This window comes from Puma concolor, chromosome C1, assembly GCF_028749965.1.
Source record: "Puma concolor isolate L17-30 chromosome C1, mPumCon1.1.hap2, whole genome shotgun sequence".
In the NCBI taxonomy this organism is placed as follows: domain Eukaryota; kingdom Metazoa; phylum Chordata; class Mammalia; order Carnivora; family Felidae; genus Puma; species Puma concolor.
The window spans coordinates 63434633-63455020 of NC_141674.1; the positions used below are offsets into that span (position 1 = coordinate 63434633).

The 20388-nt window shown below is 37.1% G+C and overlaps 1 protein-coding gene across 7 annotated transcripts in view; it reads right to left on the reverse strand.

Annotated features, from left to right (window-relative positions):
* SLC44A5 (solute carrier family 44 member 5) overlaps positions 1-20388 on the reverse strand; it is a 385583-nt gene that overhangs the window by 356693 nt on the left and 8502 nt on the right. Inside the window, exon 1 of one of the 7 annotated variants that reach the window (XM_086717311.1) lies at positions 13125-14309. The exons of 4 other annotated variants lie outside the window; for them this stretch is intronic. The gene's annotated coding sequence lies outside the window, so the exon portion shown is untranslated. Of the gene's footprint in view, positions 1-13124; positions 14312-20388 lie in introns of those variants that run through there. 2 more of the 7 variants (XM_086717308.1, XM_086717314.1) reach the window with 2 other exon arrangements.

Below are 20388 nucleotides of genomic sequence, written 5' to 3' on the forward strand. Positions count from 1 at the left end.
CCTTTAAGCAGATATTTTATGCCCTTTACACAGTTCTAAATACATTTTCCCTAAGTCTATTTTAAGTAAGGATAATTACAAAACTTCCTAGTGATATATAATTTGTATACATTTCTCTATTCATTTTCTATGATTTCTTAAAGGCTATGAGCTAAATGAGTGCAAACAATTAAAAGAATTGTATTCAAGCTCTGAAATAAATTACAAAAGGAGCAAAGAAAACAATCTGGTGCACGATTATTGATGTGGAAATGTTAGGGTTTAGAGCAGATGGCCAAGAAAGAATTCTTGAGCTACCTTCTGAGCAAATAGGTGGTTTTATTAAAGCATGTGGACAGGACCCATGAGCAGCTGAACTCCTAGAGGAAGGTCTCTCTGCCTGTCTCAAGGACTTGTCAATGGGCTTTAAGTTGTAAGGAAATTTAATTTTTTTTCCTTTGCCTTTATTTCTCATGTATATTATCTTCCTCTATCATTCTCTTTGCTTCTGTTTAAATTCCATACAAACTAGGATCATAAGTCAAAAATATGAACGGTACTTAGGTAGCTGGAATCCAACACAACTAGAGCTCTCTTAATTAGTGCTTCTACATGTCAGTAGCACAATGATAGCAAATGTTCTCGTATTTATTCTATTAGAAAACCTTGATTATTTTGCATAGCTTTGGTGGTATAAGCATTTTATTGTATTATAATTTTTGCCAAGTATATGAATGAATTTATGATGTAATGAATTACATCTATGTAATTCTATCTACAGGTATGAATTTCTAATGTATATATAATAATCTTTAATTAACCCAAAATTTTACTTATCAAATACCTCATTCTCCTCCCAACCAATAATATAGGTATATTGTACCACATACAATTTTACACAGTACTTTAAGTTTCAAAAAAAATCTATGTAGCCAAATTTCAGCATTTGGAATATAAAAACATTAGCAAAATCTACCATGTGAGCTAAAATGGTACATGTTATCATAAAAATTCTAATCAATTACAGTATTCTTGATTAAAAACTGGGTATTTGGGCTTTAAATGTTCATTTTAAACTGAAGAATTTATTAATTTTTTTAAACCAAATAATTTAAATCCACAATTTAAATTCCTAAAGATAGGGGGTTTAGTCAGGAAATGAAATGGTCTCTGAATTATGACCATTAATTTACCAGGAAACAGTTGGTTGTAATCAGAAGAGTGTCACAACTTGGAAAACTACTGAAATTCAAAATGAAGGGAAATGCCTTAATGGATCAGCTACATTTGGCCTAAATATATAAATTTAAGTCAAAAACTGTAGAATAAGAATAAATTCTAAGCCCCAGGGAAAATATTTTAAAAAGATCTTCTTTACTCCCTTCCCAATACTAATATATTCCTATTCATCATGAATTCTAAATGGATGCCATTTTTTTCATGGACCCAATCCATTTAAGAAATGACTTTCCTACTAATTACACCTCTTGTCAAGAGTCATATATAGTAGGTTAAGACCTTGGAATGTTTTTGAAATGACAGAAGATGAAAATAGTTTTCTCAATAGATAGGGATTGGAGAAGCCAGAATACATAAGAGAACAAATCTAAAATGACTCCAGACTTCGCTTTAACAAAGAAAAAATTTTGAGCAGCCAAAATTCAATTATCTACACTAAAAAAAGTAGTCAGTCTATCTCAATCTGCCAACCAGGAGGGGAAAAAAAAAGGCAGGGGGGTGGGGGGGGTGGTGAGGAATTCAGGGAGGTAATACAAAAGATTAACTCTTAAAATCTCAAGTCAAGCTTTTGTATGTTAATAATCCAGCTTTTAAAGAGTTAGCATAGCATTTCGCATATGTATTTTTACTGTCTGAAAATTGGAAACAATCTGATAAGCATGTCTCTATGATTGTACTAACATTAGATAAGCATATATTTATAAAACATTAAAAGCAGAGAGTGTTATCCAGGCACTTCCCAAAACAAAAGATAACATAACGAAACAAACAACCAACTACCTACAACAGAGAGTAAAAAGATTATATTTCTAGGGACAAAAGATGCAAATCTAAGTCCCAGATATACTACTCTTACTATAAGAATCAAAAAATAAAACAGAAAATCTGAAGTTAAGCTTCAAAGAATATTTATGGACAGTTGTAGGCAACTTATTGCCTAGGCAATAAATAAGAAGCAAAATTTGCAGCATCCTGAACAATAAATTACCATCCCCTAAAACAGAGAGGGTGAGCTTATCATATGATTAGCTCTAAAATTTGCAACTTGAGAATCATATACAAAGTACTTAAGAGTTCTTATGTTGTCCCATCCATATAGCCCATAGTCCTCTGTTCATGGAGAAGAAATAGAGTAAGCATTAGATAACCAGGCTTATTAGCAGAAAGGAACGCGACATCTCAGAGTTAGTTCTACTAAAGGATTTGTAGGACCTACAGAGAATATGCATTAGGATCAGTAACTTAGAATATTTTAGAGAATAATTTTTTAAATTAAAACCTTAAAGATAGGATTAGTGCCTATGGGCAGAAAAAAACTTTTTCTCAGATACCTACTACCCATGATGCCTAGCTGTAAGTATGTGTCAAAAAGTTAGAAATATCCTAAGGCAATGAAAGTTTTTAAAAACAAATGATGTTATTCAATTTTGCCCATTTAAAACTCAGACAGGACAGACCCTGAAGGCTGATGAAAACAGCCAAATTCAACATATAATGACTCCAATGATTTAATTCTTTCATTACCCAGAGAGACAATTAGCATTAGTAGATGGAGGCTTAAAACAGAAATTGCAGGGGAACCTAACACTTTACATTACGATGTACGATTAAACTTTTCAAAAACCAAAGCTCATTGTCTAAAAATTAGTAATGGAATCTATCTGTTAAAATTGTTCCATGTTGTATCTTGGCTTTAAAGAGATGATGGAGGGGTGCCTGAGTGGCTCAGTTGGTTAAGCAGCCGACTTGGGCTCAGGTCATGATCCCACTATTCGTGAGTTCAAGCCCCACACGGGGCTCTGTGCTGACAGCTCAGAGACTGGAGCCTGCTTCAGATTCTGTGTCTCCCTCTCTCTCTACTCCTCCCCAACTCATGCTCTGTCTCTGTCTCTCAAAAATAAATTAACATTAAAAACTTTTTTTAAATAAAGAAAGAAATGATGGAGCTAGCTAAAATGAACAGGCCTATATTCAAAAGGCTTGAGTCATTTTGGCCCACTGGCATAAAATAATAAAAATGCCAAGTAGTTAATACCACAATTAGGACTACCAATTTAAAAGCTGCATTGTCAGCAATGAAGAATGTAATTTCAGAATTATAATGAAAAGTCTCCTATCATAACTCATAAAAATGATGTATATGGGATGTGATAGTAGGGAAAGGTAGCCAGTATTCCAAAAATAATATATGGGCCCCACTTACATACAAAAGCATATTCATGGATATGATCTAATTTCACTTCTCATTTAAATGAAATGATTCTATATATTAGCTTTCTAAATTGTTTACAATTCAGAAAGCAGAATCCTCTTCCATCTTTTTTCTTTTCCTTACAATTTACCTGTTAAAGAAGGTAGGACTCTCCTTATTCATTATTGCATGAAGTAGAGAGAGCAGCAGCCAAGGAAGAGCTTCATTTTTCTCTCATCATTTCATGCAAACACTGTGTCAGGTCTCCCCTCCTCTACTTTTTGACAACATCTCTTTCAAATGTCTTCATAACAGTTTCACTATCAGGTATTTTAAAAATTCAGTCTTGTCTAAATCAAAGCATTAATTTCATATAAGATTTGGGGTTTCTCCTTCCCTACCTGCTCAGAAATGACTCCTGGTGGGTGGGAAGAGAAGCAGAAGGAAAATACGGAGGAGGGCTCTGTTCTGTTCTTTCACACTCCTTTCTTCCTTCCTAACCCACCCCCATCTTTGCCCCTTGCGTTTCTAGATCCTGGAAGATGCAGGGATCTAAAACAAAAGTCTTGTTTACAATTCTCATTTGACTATTAAATGCACTCTGCATGACAGGCTTCCAAATATTGGACCTCACAAGGCATGTCTGTGGAGTCCTTTGGTCTTTATGTTTCCTGCAATGGACAGTGAACTCTTCAACTGACCTGTTATAATCCAGCCCTTCTCAGCTTTGTCCCGGTATGTTTACCCTTTAAGATTGGGTTCACTTGGCTCACAGAAATTACAATGTTAGTGCAGTTTGAGAAACTGCTGACTCCTTCCTTCTGACCCTGCAGTCAAGGGCAGTTCTATTTAGTTTCCTATCTTCAGTCTTCGCCAGAGAAGCAGAGACCTGTTATGATCATACTTTGCCCCAAGTTATGGGGGTCCACAAGTCAGCTTCCTTCCAGAAAATGCTCATACTCTGCTAAGGTAGAGGCATGGGTAAGGCCTAATAGTTCTGCACTTTTGCAAACATCTGGCCAGGGGTTGAGCTGCCAATCCACCAATTCTTAGATAACTCTAACTTTTAAAAGCAGTGTCGTTGGGCATCCCCAATACTTGATTTGGGGATGAGGAAAGCATCTCCATCCCCTCCCTATAAAAGAAGAAAAAGAAATGCCACATTGCTTTCAATGCCTATGAATTCCTTCAAAAGATCTTATATGAATCTCTCTTCTAAATAGACCACAGACATGGGGAGCCTGGGTGGCTCAGTCGGTTAAGCGTCCAACTTCAGCTCAGGTCATGATCTCGAGGTCTGTGAGTTCAAGCCCCACGTCGGGCTCTGTGCTGACAGCTCAGAGCCTGGAGCCTGTTTCAGATTCTGTGTCTCCCTCTCTCTCTGGCCCTCCCCCATTCCTGCTCTCTCTCTGTCTCAAAAATAAATAAAAAACGTTAAATAAATAAATAAATAAATAGACCACAGACAGACGACAGGATTGGTGATCTGACCAACTTTCAGTAAATCCAGTGGGGCTGTGTCTAACGCACAGGAGGTAATTGTCACCTAGTGTCCTAAGCTTTGAATTCTCAAATTTTTAAGACAATAGATCATCTCCCATTCCTTATGTTGTTATAGATGTGAAGTGACTTTTGAATAAAGCTACTATAATGGGACTTAGTCTTTCTGAATTGCCGCCAGACTACTCTGAAGGGAGAAATCCAAAATATGGGGCTGGAGGGGCACCTGGGTGGCTCAGCTGGTTGAGTGTCCGACTACGGCTCAGGTCATCATCTCACGGTTTGTGGGTTCAAGCCCCGCGTTTGGGCTCTGTGCTGAAAGCTCAGAGACTGGAGCCTGCTTCAGATTCTATGTCTCCCTCTCTTTCTCTCTCCCCCTCCCCTGCTTGCACTCTGTCTCTCTCTGTTTCTCAAAAATAAATAAATATTTAAAAAATTTTTCAAAATATGGGGCTGGAGGCCCTCACCTTAAATGGCTCTGTTCCTTTAAAAACTATTATTGAACTGCTTCTGTGATTCAGCCCAGGCGGAAAGAGCATAAGGCAAAGGTCATTAAAAGGTCAACAGAAACAGCAGCACATTATCCTAACTGCATTCTTCCCAGTGTAACTAAACCCATCTGCTTCAGTTGTTACACTAGCAAACTAGTCCAGGTACTACACCACACTAGAATATAAAATCTGTACCATAATAAAATTGGCAGGGCACCTGGGTGGCTCAATCAGTTGAGCAACGGACTCTTGGTTTCTGCTTAAGGTCATGATCTCACGATTAGTGGGATCAAGGCCTGTGTGGAGCTCCATGCTGACAGCAGGGAGCCTGTTTGGGATTCTCTCTCTCCCTCTCTTTCTGCCTCTCCCCTGCTTGCATGCGCGCAAGCATGCGTGCACTCACATGTGCGGTCTCTCTCTCTCAAAATAAATAAATACACTTAAAAAAAATAAAGTATATTTTTAAAAATAAATAAAAACAACATAAAATTGGCAAATGTATTCTGAATTTGCAATGAATTAAGACACTCTCAGTACATCTATTAGCTAATTAGAAAAGCTAAAGTCCTCATATTTAGAAGATGGATAATTCACTAACATTTTCTTTAAGATTTAGGAAAATAGGGGTACCTGGATGGCTCAGTTGGCTAAGCATCTGACTCTTGGTTTCAGCTCAGGTCATGATCTCATAGTTAATGGGTTTGAGCCCCATGCCAAGCTCTGCCTGACAGCAGGGAGCCTGCTTTGGGATTCTTCCTCTCTCTCTGTCCCTCTTCCACTCACGCTCTCTGTCTGTCTGTCTCTCTCTAAATAAATAAACTTTCGGAAAAAAAACATTTAGGAAAATAAAATCCAACCATAAATACTATACTAGTTTTATTTTGTTTACAATTTCTAAGTAAATTTAATGATGAGGAAGGTAAATAATCCTGTAAGTGTCACATAACTAGCTTCCTTACTCTAATTTTATACATATAAATGCAGTTAAATAGAATGGGAAAAAGCTGAGATCCAGAGTCGGAAAATCTGGATTCACATTCTTGGCCCTAAGACCTACTGGCTGTGTAATTTTAAGCAAATCACTTCATCTCACTCAGCCTTGGTTTCCTAATATGTAACATAGCAATGATAACAACATTGCAAGGTTGTTATGCTTCGTAAAGGAGCTATAAATCATTTTGCCAATATTACCTTTCTCTCTCTTTAACAAAGCACTTTTTTTCTGGTACATTATACAAGAGGAATTTACCTGACTAATTAGGAGCACAGTCCTTGATGTCAGACAGTTTCAGTAGTCATTCAATGTCAGTAAGTATTTGCTGAACAAATAATGAAATACTTGTTCTGCCTCATCCTATGTCAGAACCCTAGTCAAATTATGTATCACCTCCAAGCCTCAATTTTTATGTATGTAAAATATACAAATAAGAATAACTACTTCAGTGCTTCTCAATCTCGGTACAAATTAGAAACTCTGGAGTCTCTGATTTAGTAGGTCTGACTGAGGCAAGGCCTAGACAAATAATACACTTCTGCTTCAAACGTATTTGGAAACTAACCCAAAAGTGAGAGTCGCTAAGCCCTCCTTCTCGGGGCTATTATGAAGATTAAATGAGATGATGTATGAAGACACTGAGCACATACTTAATTCATGCAACTGTATAGATTATATCCTGCTTTTATAAAACATTTTATACAAATTTATTTATAAAAATATTTTATACAACATGTTTAAGAAATAATCAGTGAATTATTAAAGCAGTGGTTCTCAAACTCAGCATAATTCTAGTGGGGAGTCAGAACGCTTTTTAAAAACAGATTGCTGGACCCTGTCCCCAGATTATCCAATTCAGTAGTCTTGAGGGGGAGCCCAAGAATTTCATTTCTAGCTAGTTCCCAGGGACTGCTGATGACACTTGAGAATCAGTGCATTAGAGAAACATTAATCATCCAAAAATTATGTACATATAAAGTAAAAACAATAGGCAGGGAATAAAGTGTCAACATTTTATAGTTTAGATGTCAGCAAGGTTAATTTTGTTTGATGATTTGAAATACAGTCTCATACGATTACACCTTTCTCAACAAAGCCTCAACTGACTCCCTAGGGTGAATGGGAAGGTCATACCTTTGCAGTCCCACTGTAATTTGTATCGACTTGCCAAATATCGTTTCACTCAGCTTTGTATGGAAATGAACTGGTAAGGCATTACTTTCCCCCTTGAGTAGAAAGCAAACTCCTTGAAAGTAGAGATCATGTCATACCTATCTCTGTACCCTCAGAGCCCAGCACAGTGCCTGCAGACATTCAATAAAATGCTTAATGAATGAATGGAAACTCAATTTGGATAGAGTAATTTTGTGATTTTTTTATTGTAATCCCCTGGTAACTCCCCAGGAAAGTCTAGTGGTATACAGACAACCATCTCCCTGTCATATTTCTTTCATTAGAGCAAAGGTTCTCAAAGGAGTTAAACTCTCCTATCACCCTCTTGAACAGAAGTTTGGCCTTAAACCAAAGAAATAATATCAATAGCAACAATTTACAAGCATATAACAGTTTGTTTTACCAATAGGTTTTGTAACCTGAGGGCTCAAATTCACAAAATTAGTTAGTGGAATATTAGAAATAAAATAGTCTCACTCTGAGCCGAACACTCCTAAAGAATTTCTTCTTCACTCTCTGCCAGCTCATCTACTATCTAATGTGAACCTCATCAGTAGTTGCTGCACCACTGAGAGCTCACTTTCTGTGCTGAGGCAAGATTGCTTATGTCAGGAGAGCGCTTTCCTTCAGATGGTGCCTTGATAATTTACTTATTTTTGTTATTATTATTGTGGGGTTTTTTGCATTCAATTAGGTGGCTCAGCTCTTATTTTCAGGCTAGGATTGTTTTAAATATTAATTCAAATCCTGATTAGAAACATTTTGCAACATAGCCTGATTTAAAGACAATGAAACAGCATCTTAAGAGGAAGAAAAACAAACAGCTGTGACCTTACCCTTTTTTAAAAGAGCTCTGAAGGTCATTCCAAAGACTCTGTTCCTGGAACAGCTATTCTGCAATCAACACAATCTCTCGGAGTTTTTTTTACTGCCTCTGGGAACTGCCTCTGGCACTCCCAGGCGTCCCTAGTCTCACTCTTTTCTTCTCTTGCTACCTTGATACAGAATACATGTTGAGCATCAGACATCTGGCAGCATAATTGGGTTTCAGGCCAGTGTGAGAAACTGAATGTAAACAGAGTCAGCTGTGGGTACAAACAGGGCAGAAAAAAGAAGTATGAAAACACGGGCTGAACTTGGGGCGCCTGGGTTGCTCAGTCGATTAGGCATCCAACTTCAGGTTATAATCTCACGGTTCGTGGATTCAAGCCCCCCATCGGGCTCTGTGCTAACAGTTCAGATCCTGGAGCCTGTTTTGGATTCTGTGTCTCCCTCTCTCTCTGCCCCTCCCCTGCTCATGCTCTGTCTCTCAAAATTAAATAAATGTTAAAACACACACACACACACACACACACACACACACACACACACACACACACACAGAGGCTGACCTGGAAGCAAGCTGGGTGGAGCACCTTTGTTGTAAAAAAGCTAGCTTTGACTATAATTCTAATTTTCTGCAGTTCTCCCATTTCCAGAAAATGGGAAGTAGGGGAAGGCAGGCAGGCAGGAAGGGAAAGGTGGAAGGAAGGAAGAAAAGAAGGAAGGAAAAGATGGAAGGAAAGAAGGAAAGAGGAAGAAGGAAGGAGCAAAGAGAAAGAGAGGGAGGAGAAAACAAGAAACGAGAATGAAACAAGCATTTATTGAACACCTATTACACACAACATAATGCTATATACTTTGCCATTTGTTATGTTATTTAACTACCACACAATAGTCTTGTAAGGTAGGTATTATTGTCTTCATTTTTCACATAAGGAAAGTGAAGTTCGATGAGGTTAAGTAATTTGTTCAAGATCATATAGCTGGAATTTGAACACATATCTGTCTGACCCCAAAGTCCAGAAAAAAAGAAAGCAGGTAGGCTCTGGGAAATGTTGTTAAAAATGATAAGAAATATCATTTCAGGGAGGGAACATATGAGCAGGAATAATAGGAAACTGAATTGAGATGTGAGATTGTTCTTTCTAGAATAAGATATCTGAGTCCTAAACCTAGTCCATTATGTTTTTCTTATTAAAAAAAAAATTCATTCATTTCCTCAACAAATCATTGTGGAGCACTGAGAGTGAGTAAGACGCTTTGCTAGTAGCCATCAAAGATACACCTGTGAACAAGGCATGAAATTTTTGGTCTAGTAGGGAAGAAAAGTGAGTATACATACAATTAAAATGTTTTGATAAATGCTAACAGGTGCAACCTCAAGGAGGTATGGACATACTTAAGGCATGCATAAGCAAAATTAAAGCACCTTTCTTCTACTTTCTTGTATTGTGTGTATTTGCGTGCGTGTGTGCATGCACACACACACACGCACACACACACCACTCTAATTCCAGGACATAGATGCAAGACCTCTGTTGCTCCATCGGCCATGTCATCCATAAACAATAGAGCCAATTCCAGAGCATGTGGTGAAAGAAACATTGATCTAAACGTCAGATCTGAATTTTAATCTAGACTTGCCAAGTTCTGGCTGTGTAACATGGGGAAATGATTTTAACCTTTCTGAGCCTAAGTTTACCCATCTGAAAAGAAGTTAAGCTAAATCATTTATAAAATCTCTTTCATTTTTAACACATCCTGGAGTGTTGCTAATCAGAAATTGGTTGAAAACTATGTTAAAACTTCAGACTTTAATACTTATGAGTATTTCAAGTTACATTATTTTAAAAGTGTGCTGAACCACAGTCACATGAATTTCACAATCAATATTAAAGAAGGTAAGTAAAACTGACATCACAAATGGAAATACATCAGCTTTTGAAAAATTGAAATGAAAAATGAAGTTCTAAAAGGGAAAAAAAGACCATGTTTAAATATAGCATGAGAGTCTGTAAGTCAGATCCAAATGTCATTAGTGTCTTCAAGTGAAAGGAAATATTAAAAGATAGAATTTTCCTCATCTTGTATCATAATATCTGACTATCTACAGAGTAGAAAAATTAGACTAAAAGTTAGGAAAGCTGAATTTCAGTGTTAATAGTATTTCATTTGTACATCAACCTTTTTAAAAAGTGTCCATATGTCAAATGTAAACTGACATTCAAAATTATAATGAAATCACCAAGTGATATGTAAATTGATAGTAAGCAACAAAAATTCTTTGGTAAAGATGGTTCCTCATCCTTTGAAATGGTAAAAATAATATCTATAAATTTTCTCTCCCTCCTAAAGATTAATGAGTTAACAATTATAAAGGTTTTATACCTTGGAAGAATGCTAATAATGCAATAGAGATAGGCAGGGAATATACCTTTTTCTTTTACATCATTTTTAAAAAAAGAAAGATTAAAATCACAATGTTAAATAATAATGAACTGCATATCAAGCTAGTTTTTCAAGATATAATATATAAATTCATTTGATAATCCTTAAAATCATACTTGGTATTACACAGCTGCAGTTCTTAATGAAACCATTTTCAATAAATTACTTTTTGTTAACCAAGACTAACCCAAAATAAGAAAATAATTATATCAAAGGAGGGAAGGAAAGTAGGGAGGGTGGGAGGGAAGAGAAAATATCTCTCCAGGTATTTCAGAAATAATTCTAGAGTAATGAAATTTAAAGATTCCAAATGTGGAAAAGCCATTTATTAGGAACTAACTAAAGAGTATCTCTAGGTGACAGTGATGTATCCTCTGGAAAAGACATTGCCTAAGGGCAGCCTTTCATGCTTTATTCACCACCCTCATCCCATCGTCTATATTTTTAAATCAGAATTTTCCTGTCTAAACATACCAGATTCTCAGTGTTTCAAAAACATCTCAAAGGGCCTGACCCAGAAGTTATTTATTCCCTGTAGATCATGGAATCAACTTTTTCTACAATAAAAAAACTTTAAAAATTTTTTATTTTAGAGAAAGAGAGAGAAAGACCATGAGCGAGCTGGGCAAGGGGCAAAGAGAGAGGGGGAGAGAGAGAATCCTAAGTAGGCTTCACACTCAGCTTGGAACCATTACCCTGGCATCATGACCTGAGCCAAAATCAAGAGTATGGACACTTAACCAACTGAGCCACCCAGGAGCCCCCACAATAAAAAACTTTTGATGAGTTGAATAGTTCCCTATTTGAAGTCTTAAAGAAATAAAAACAGTAACAGTTCCTGATAATCCAGAAATAGATTCACATTACGGATTACTCAGACATGGTCTGGGGAACCATTCCTACTACATATGGGAACAGCAACACCTGCTCTGAATTCTATCTATGGTCTCAGTTCAGTGGCAGGAACAAGAACTGTATCCATTCATTGCAGAAGAACAACATCCCAAAATTCACTCATCTATTCCTTCAGCTAATTATTAATGAACACTTACTGTTAGGCACCAAGATAAAGATTTAGTTGCCTCTACTTTAAGATGTTTAAAGTTTAATTTCATATTCATGTGAAAATGTACTGTCAATAAAGGAAGAATAGGACAAAAAGAAAAATGAGCATATAAACCTTAGGAGTTCTGGTTAAAGGAAGATAATTTGGCACCACTTTCTTCTGTACCTTTTTTTCTTAGAACTCAAGCTATTAGTACATATCAGACCTTGAAATAACTTTCTAGTGAACTTTCTGATAATTTATAACATCATTACAAGATAATACCGTTACAATTTGGAGCTAACATCAGATCTTCTACTAACTAACCAGTACAATTCCCTAGATATATTAATTACAAATCCACTTTCCTTTTCATGGGCCACACTTAACTTTTTAGACTTAGATGCTACTGGGTCTCTTTAACCTAAAGACATAGTTCAACACAGTAAACACGCACATACATACACACACAGGGACAGATGTTTTTAAACCACTATATTTGTAGAGAAATCCTAGAAAATTCAGTTGATTATGTTATTTATGTTAACACAATGCAATTATCATTAAACCATTAAAATTAAGAAGAATATATAAAATATAAATATGTATATTTGATTTATTCAATAATATATTCATTTAGTCTCTGTGACATGCCCAGAGTTACACCAGACATTTTATATAATCAGGACCCTCAAGGAGGGATGCTCATAGCCTAGTAGTGGGTATCTGTGAAGGGACCTAGAGAAGGGGATAGCCAATGGGCACATGGCAAATCCCAGGCACCATGAGGTAGCAGTCCTTTGTTGCAATCCACTAAAACTCAGGTCCAAATCCAGGCACATTACAACCTAACCAAAGCCAGGTTTGACCCAAGAAAACTAAGTCAAGATACAGAAAGACTGAAAGAAACCTTAGGAAAGAGCAGAGAGTTTCTAGACAACTGGCTTGGGAATAGGGTGCTGTTCTCCCAGGCACCAAGTACAGACTGGCTGGCCTGAAACTGCCTGATAGTGTCACCAGAAGAGTGGGAGGCAGGCATCAGCGACAGTGACACTCTGACCCTGGGATGTTAAGCTACTGATTTTGTCAGATTTTTGGTTCTTTTTGCTTCAGGGTGGTGGTAAAGCTAAAGACCCACAGGAAGACTGAGAAAGGAGATGGACTCAACATTTTAAATCCATCTAGGAGCACTAATAGAAGCATGTACAATATGTCTGGTAGCCCTAAAGAAGAAATGCTTACCTGTGCCTGTAGGGTAGTGGCAGGGCAGTGCCAGAGAGGAAGATGGGGGAAGTTTCATAGAGAAAGTAGTGACATTTGTGTTGAGGCCTGATGGATAAAAAGAGATTTTTCAGCATTACCAAAAAATCTCATATAACAAAGAGAAGTATAAAAGAATGTGTGTGGTCCTCAGTGTTAGAATGATAAGATCTTTAAGCTTAGAATAGATGCAGAAAGTGGTGGGAGATGAAGCAGAAAAGGTAATCATGGGTCAGATCCTAGAAAGCCTTGTATGCCTTGTTTTTATCCTGGGTAGGTAATGGAGAGCCATTATTGAATTTTAGGGATGTGGAGTGATCAGATTTGCCTTGTAGGAGTATCAGATTTGCAATGTAAAAAAAAAATAATTAGAGGGGATGTAAAGCTAAACATGAGGAGACCCGTTAGTGTATAGGTCGTTCAATCCATACTAGAAATGATGAGTACTCAATTATATTTCTGAATTACAGAAAAGTAGATACTTAGGATCAATAATAGTGACTGACTTGATCAGGGCTGAGTAGAGGCATGGAAAAAGAATCAAGGATAACTTCAGATTCTCAACTTGTAAAACCAGGTGGATAAAGATGCCATAAAATAAAATTGCAGTTATGCAAAATTATACATCAACAAAGAATAGATGCCAAAAAAAAAAAATGGTGGTGGTGAGGACCATAGGATGATTTGTTTCCCAAAACTTTTTCAGTGTTCTATCATATGTACAAAATTATTTGGGGCTACATCTAGGTTTAAATGAAAGTTCTGCAAATTACTAGTTTATAACTTGAGTAGATTATTTAACTTCTAGGGATTTAGTCTCAGCCAATATTAATTTGTTTATAATTCACCTTGTTTCAAAGAAGATTTACAATAGTTTCTAGGGGTACTGGGGTAGCTCAATGGGTTGAGCATCCAAGTCTATTTCGGCTTAGGTCAGTATCTCACAGTTTCATGAGTTCCAGCCATGCATCAGTCTCAGCATGGAGCCTGCTTGGGATTTTCTCTCTCCCTCTCTCTCTGCTCCTCCCCTGCTCATGCTCTCTCTCTGTCTCTCTCAAAATAAATAAATAAACTTAAAAACAAATAAAATAGTTTCTAAAAATACATACAATTCAACAAAACAAAATATATAAAGAGAGATGATGAGAAACAAAATAAACCCATAAGTGAATGACTTATGATCTCATAGTCTTGAGCAAGAAGGGGACTCAGACTCAGTTCCAAGCTTCCTAGCTGTCCACCCCTAGTGAGAGACATCATGAGTTCTATGACTCACTTTATCCATCGTTAGTTAATGACATTTCAGAGAAACTTCTCCATCAGATACTCACAACACAGATACTCTGTAAAACAGTGATCAGCACAAGAAATAACATCTGGAAACTTAATATGATGTCAAGTATCTCAAGATCAGTCAGTGTTACAACAGTTAAGCACAAATCAGCAAAAGCACTTCTATGGGGGGCCAAAATAGCACAAGCTGGATAAGGAGCTATTTCAAGGACTGGCTGATTCCAAGAAAAAGTTTTAGCATATCTAAAGGAATGAAAGGACTACATGTTTATTCAGGAAATCCCTCCTAAAGAGTCCTCCCATAAAATTACTCAAGAACACCATCTGGAGTGCCTGGGTATCTCAGTTGAGCTTCTGACTCTTGATTTTGGTCCAGGTCTTGATCTCATGGTTCATGAGATCGAGCCCCACCAGGCTCTCTGCTGTTAGCAGAGCCTGCTTGGGATTCTCTCTCTCTCTCTCTCTCTCTCTCTCTCTCTCTGCCCCTCTCCAGCTTGCACTCTCTCTCAAAAATAAATAAATAAACTTCAAAAAAAAAGAAAAAAGAACGCCATCTAACCACTTTCCCATCCCCAAGGTCTTGATGATTATTGAACCACTGGTCTAACAATGGCAATTCTCAAGATTTTTCTGCTTCCATGTTAAAAAAAAAAAAAAAAAACAGTTTTCAAAAATACAAGATGTAGTATAAACCCATTAAATAGGACCAAATAATGGAAAGGAAGTCTAGACTCACAAAAATTCTAAATACTCATGCTATTTCAGTCCTTTTACTGTAAGCAATTAGCTTTTTAAAATGCCCATTAGAATTTCTCAAAGACTTGCTTTAGTAAATTATTTCTAATTTATATCACTTTCTACCATTTAATGCTGCCCCAAACTTGAAAATGGATTTTCCCAAGTAGGTTAAAAAGGTTACATGCCTCTTCTGACCCACATATACTTGTGTATAATCTATTAATTTGTTTCTTCATCATACTTAGGGCATTAATTCAGGACCAGGTAGTGAGAATTTACAGAAGTTAAAACAGAGTCTTGATCTTAGAATTAGGTATGTGAAGCCTATGTCCTTTAGTCTTTGTGTTGTTTCTACAGATCATTAAATAAAAGTTTATGTGTGGCAGTGTGGTAATTATTCAATTTAGAGTTTCCACAAAGTTTTACAAAGTATACATTTCAATGTCAGACTTTCTTAGTGGTTAAGAAGATGAGAAAAGAGGTAGATCCCAATGCTATTCTTTGTAACTTCAAGTCTATTCTACCTCAAACAGCTAAGATATCTCTGGACGCATTTATTTATGAGCAAAAACTTTCTTAAACAACATAATGGTCCTTCTTTATTCACTGATACTCTTTCACTATAGTAAAGGTGTTAATCAGCAGAATCAATGTCATTGCCATGGGAAAAGAATATGATGACATTCTTCTGCAGCCAAACAAAAGAACTGTGAATAAGAGGCGGAGATCAGTGAATAAGAAGAAAAAGAGCTTAATTCAAACTGAAAAATGCTATTAATACTTGAATTTGTAAAGTATGAATATCTATTAAATAGCTTCCATAGTATTTCTTTTTTCATTTTATGACTTTTTATTTTTTTATCTAATTTTTTTATCGTAGGATAAACTTTAAAATGACTTTCGAGTTTTTTTGGTAAGGCAAACATGGAGTGATAATAAATTTTTAATAAAATTGTACGGTCAATTTCAAAATCTTATATTTTCAGTGGGGAGGAGGTGTCTCTGGATTTGAACACTGAAACACAAGCCAATGAGCTACAAAATTTATACAAAGAACCTGTCCTGTAAGTTCTCCAAACGCATACATTTTAATTGCTTCTTATAAAACTGGATTTTGAAAAATAATTTACACAGTGAATATGGCAATACTTTTTAAAATTTTTATTTTATTATTATTTTTCAATTCTAATATAATTAACATATAGTGCTGTATTAGTTTTGATCCTACAGGAAAATTGCTCTAGCACTTAGGACCAGTCCTGACTTTGGTCAGAGTCTTCCTTACCTGATAGGATTAGTAAGAGTGCAGCTCTCCACTAAAGTCCTAGTGGCCAGAAGAAGCCACAAAAAAAGTAATCTGGGAGGCTACTCATCCTTTCACATTAAAGAGAGAGAGAGAGAGAGCTAAAACTTAACAAAGCATTGTGTTCCCGATCCTGTGTTTCACGAAATATTCAGACAGATGCAGGACAGGAATCAGCAATGTGAAATTGTTGTTCCTCAACTGAACAACAAAATTTTTACTGTGATTTCAATGCTTCTTTAATAATGTGAGCCCTAATGAGAAACTACCTAAGTTTATTAAAAAACTGCAATATGCAATGGTAACCACCAGAAGGAAGGAGAAAGGCAAGGACAAAGAGAGAACAAACCAACAAAAAAATGAAATATTTTCAGTTTGAACCCTAATTATTGTTAAAAAATTGTGCCTTGTCTAAACATAGAAGATGAGATAGGTAAAGCCAGCTCTTCTGGATTCCTTTTTCAGAAGTAGCTTCCTAGCCTCTCTCTGGAAGAATGGAAAAATGATGGGGCTAACCCAGAATTTTGCAACCTCAGCGCTATTGACAGTTCAAACCAGATCACGCTTTGCTGTAGGGACTGTCCTGGGCATTATGGAATGTTTAGTAGCATCCCTGGTCTCTACTCACTAGATCCCAATAGCATTACCCAAGTCATGACTGTGAGATTGCCCACAGTCACTGCAGAAGTGCATCTGGTCAAGAACTACAGTATTTTAAATTTTTCTTTAGTTCTTTTGAGCCTTCCACCTGAGAGGATAGACTACTGCAGCCAGCAACACAATGACTGATAAACCTTTCTCTTCTGGCAACTTTCTCCTATTGTGGCATATTTTATTAAATATTTCACCTGGAGGTCCACTGATACACCTCTTTTAATGCTATATTCAATATTTCTTAAATATTTATTTATTTATTTTGAGAGAGAGAGAATGAGAGAGGGGAAGGGGCGAAAAGAGAAGGAGACAGGATGACACCTATGTCCATGCTGACAGCAGTGAGCCCCATGCGAGGCTTGAACCCATGAACCGGGAGATCATGATCTGAGCTGAAGTAGGAGACTTAACTGAATGAGCCACCCAGGCTCATTTTTAAGATAGTATATTTAAAGAAAGAAAAAGAAAAAGAAATGAAATAAAGTCATTCTACACAAATTCTTCCTTACCTCCCCAGGAAACCGTCATGAAAAGCAGCCATAAAGTAAAAGAGTAAGAGAGGTCAAAGACAAAAAGCACACAATAACACACGACAAGGGACAAAATCTGCTATTATTTCTCAGATGTTAAGAAAATCAAATTCTCTTCTCCGCTGCTTTTCCCACCCCAGCCACAGCACCTTTTCTTTGCTCCCTTTGCCAACACACCCTTTAAGAGTTAACTAAGTCGTCTCTAATCTCCTCCCATCTCTTTTAACCTGTTCCATTCAGACCATCACTGCCACCACTACAGTTAAACCACCCTTGTCTGGGTTTGCAGTGACCTTCACATTAATAAATCCTGTGGCCATTTCTAAGCTCTCATCATACTTCGCTTAGCAGCAGCATATGACACAGTTGATTACTCCTCTCTTCCTTTGCACAATTTCTCCCTTGGCTCCAGAACTCCACACTCTCTTGATTTCCTCTTTACTCACTAGTTGCTCTTTTTCAATCTCCTTTACTAGTTTCCTCCTCTTCTCCCCTTTCTCTTAATAATGCAACAATCCTGGGCTCAGATAATTTATTTCCATCTGCACTCACTTCCTAGTGAGTCACCCAGTCCAGGCTCTTAAACACCACCTATGTGCTGATGACTCCCAAACTGCCTCTCTCCCAGACTCATATATCCAACTTCCTGCTTGTCACCTCCACTTGAATATCAAATAAATGTTTCAAACCCAGATGTGTCCAAAAGTGAGTTCCCGATCCTTCCCCCTAAACTTGCCCCACCCACAACTTTCTAACACCATTTGAATGGCAACTCCATCCTGTTAGTTGCTCAGGCCAAAAACTGTGCAATCATCCATAACACCTAGCTTTCTCTCACCTTCCACATACGGTTAATTCAGGAAACCATATTAGCTTCACTTCAAAATACATTCAGTATCCTTTCACTTCCCATGTCCTTCACTGCTGCCATGCTAATGCCACCAGCACCTCTCAACTGAAATACTGCAAACATCTCATTACTGGTCTTCCAGCTTCTCTCCTTGCCCCTATAGGATATTCTCAACACAGGAGTCACAACAATTCTTTTAAAATGTAAGTCATATCTGGGGCACCTGGGTGGCTCAGTTGGTTGAGCATCCATCTGACTCTTGATTTTGGCTCAGGTCATGATCCCAGGGTCATGGGATTGAGCCCCACATCAGGCTCCACACAGAGCATGGAGCTTGCTTGGGACTTTCCCTCTCTCTCTCTCTCTCCCTCCCTCCCTCCATTCCTCCCTCCCTCTGCCTCTCTCCCTCACTTGTGTGTGCTCTCTCTAAAATAAAAAAGTTAAAATTAAAAATATATATTTTTAAAAATTCATGAAATAATAAAATGTAAGTCATAGCACATTACTCTTCTGTTAAAAACTTGCAGTGGTGCTCCATTTCATTCAGGGCTGAAGCCCTTATTTTATTTTATTAATAAGCAAATGATCTTTTTTCAAAAGTAATCTCTGTGCCCAATGTGGGGCTTAAACTCATGACTCCAAGATCAAAAGTCTCATGCTCCACCAACCAAACCAACCAGGCACTCCCAACTAGTCCTTTATATTGTCTAAATTGTCTAGAGGTCCTGTCTCATCGTCCTGACCCCTTTCCTATTTCTATTCTCCTCTCTAACTCCACTCAGCCTCCTTTGTGTTTATCAGACATTCCAGATATATGCCAAACTTTGGGTCTTTGCACTGGCTTTTCTCACTTTCTGGAAGGTTATTGTCCTGCCATGAATAACTACTTCATCTTCTTCAATATTGCCTTTCAATTAGGCCTAGCCTAACCATCATGTTCCTACTTACAAATGACCTCTCCATCATCCTGTTACCAGTGTTGCAAATCCCCCTCACCATGAATAATTTTTTTTCTTTTTTTCACAACACTTTTCAAGTTTTAATATCAACAATTTGCTAATTGTTTATTTTCCATTGTCTGTCTTCCCTATCTAGAATGTAAACCTGACCACAGCTCCATTTTTTTCTGGTAAGTCCCTCAGAATTGTGCCTAGCACAGAGTAAGCATACAACTTATATTTGTCAAATGAATGAATTAAATAAAGTGCACAAATATCCCATCCTGAAGTAAAAGGGATGGCAGCATTCTTTTTTTTTCTTGATCCTTTTTCTCATTTTCCTGGTCATACATCAAAGCACTAGTTGGCCTGGGAGGGAGAAGGATCTCCTTTTGGTAGAAAGGAACAGATAAATAGAACTTAGGAGAGGTTTTTATTGGAAGATTTTAGGTTTTAAGGGACTTTCTGCCTTTTCAGTTTGGGGATCTGTGAAATCTTGGGCTGTTTGGGGGATTTTAGGACTTTTATGTCCTGTTTATCACTCTGATGTCTAGTTTGTTGGGGCTTCTAGTTGGAAGTACGTTCCAAAATAAGTGAAACAAAGGAGCTAGGGATGAGGACCAAAAAAAAAAAAAAAAAAAAAAAAGGAGAGGAAACAGGCTGCTAAAAAGAATTCAAGGAAAACAGAAAAAAGAACTTGAGGTTTTCAGTCCAATTCACTAAAGTAAGCTCACTAAAGTAAGACAGTGGGCTAAAATTTAAGGCCAGTGCTGATATTAGCAAGGAAAATTGTAAATCAGAGTGTTCCTTTTAATCTCAGGAGACTGAAAGTGGCAGATAGGGTACAGGAGAAGCCCTAGAATAACTGTATAAATAAGTAAATTAATCCCATTATAGTAGAAGGTTTTAAAAAAAAAAACACTCTTCCATACGCATCTCC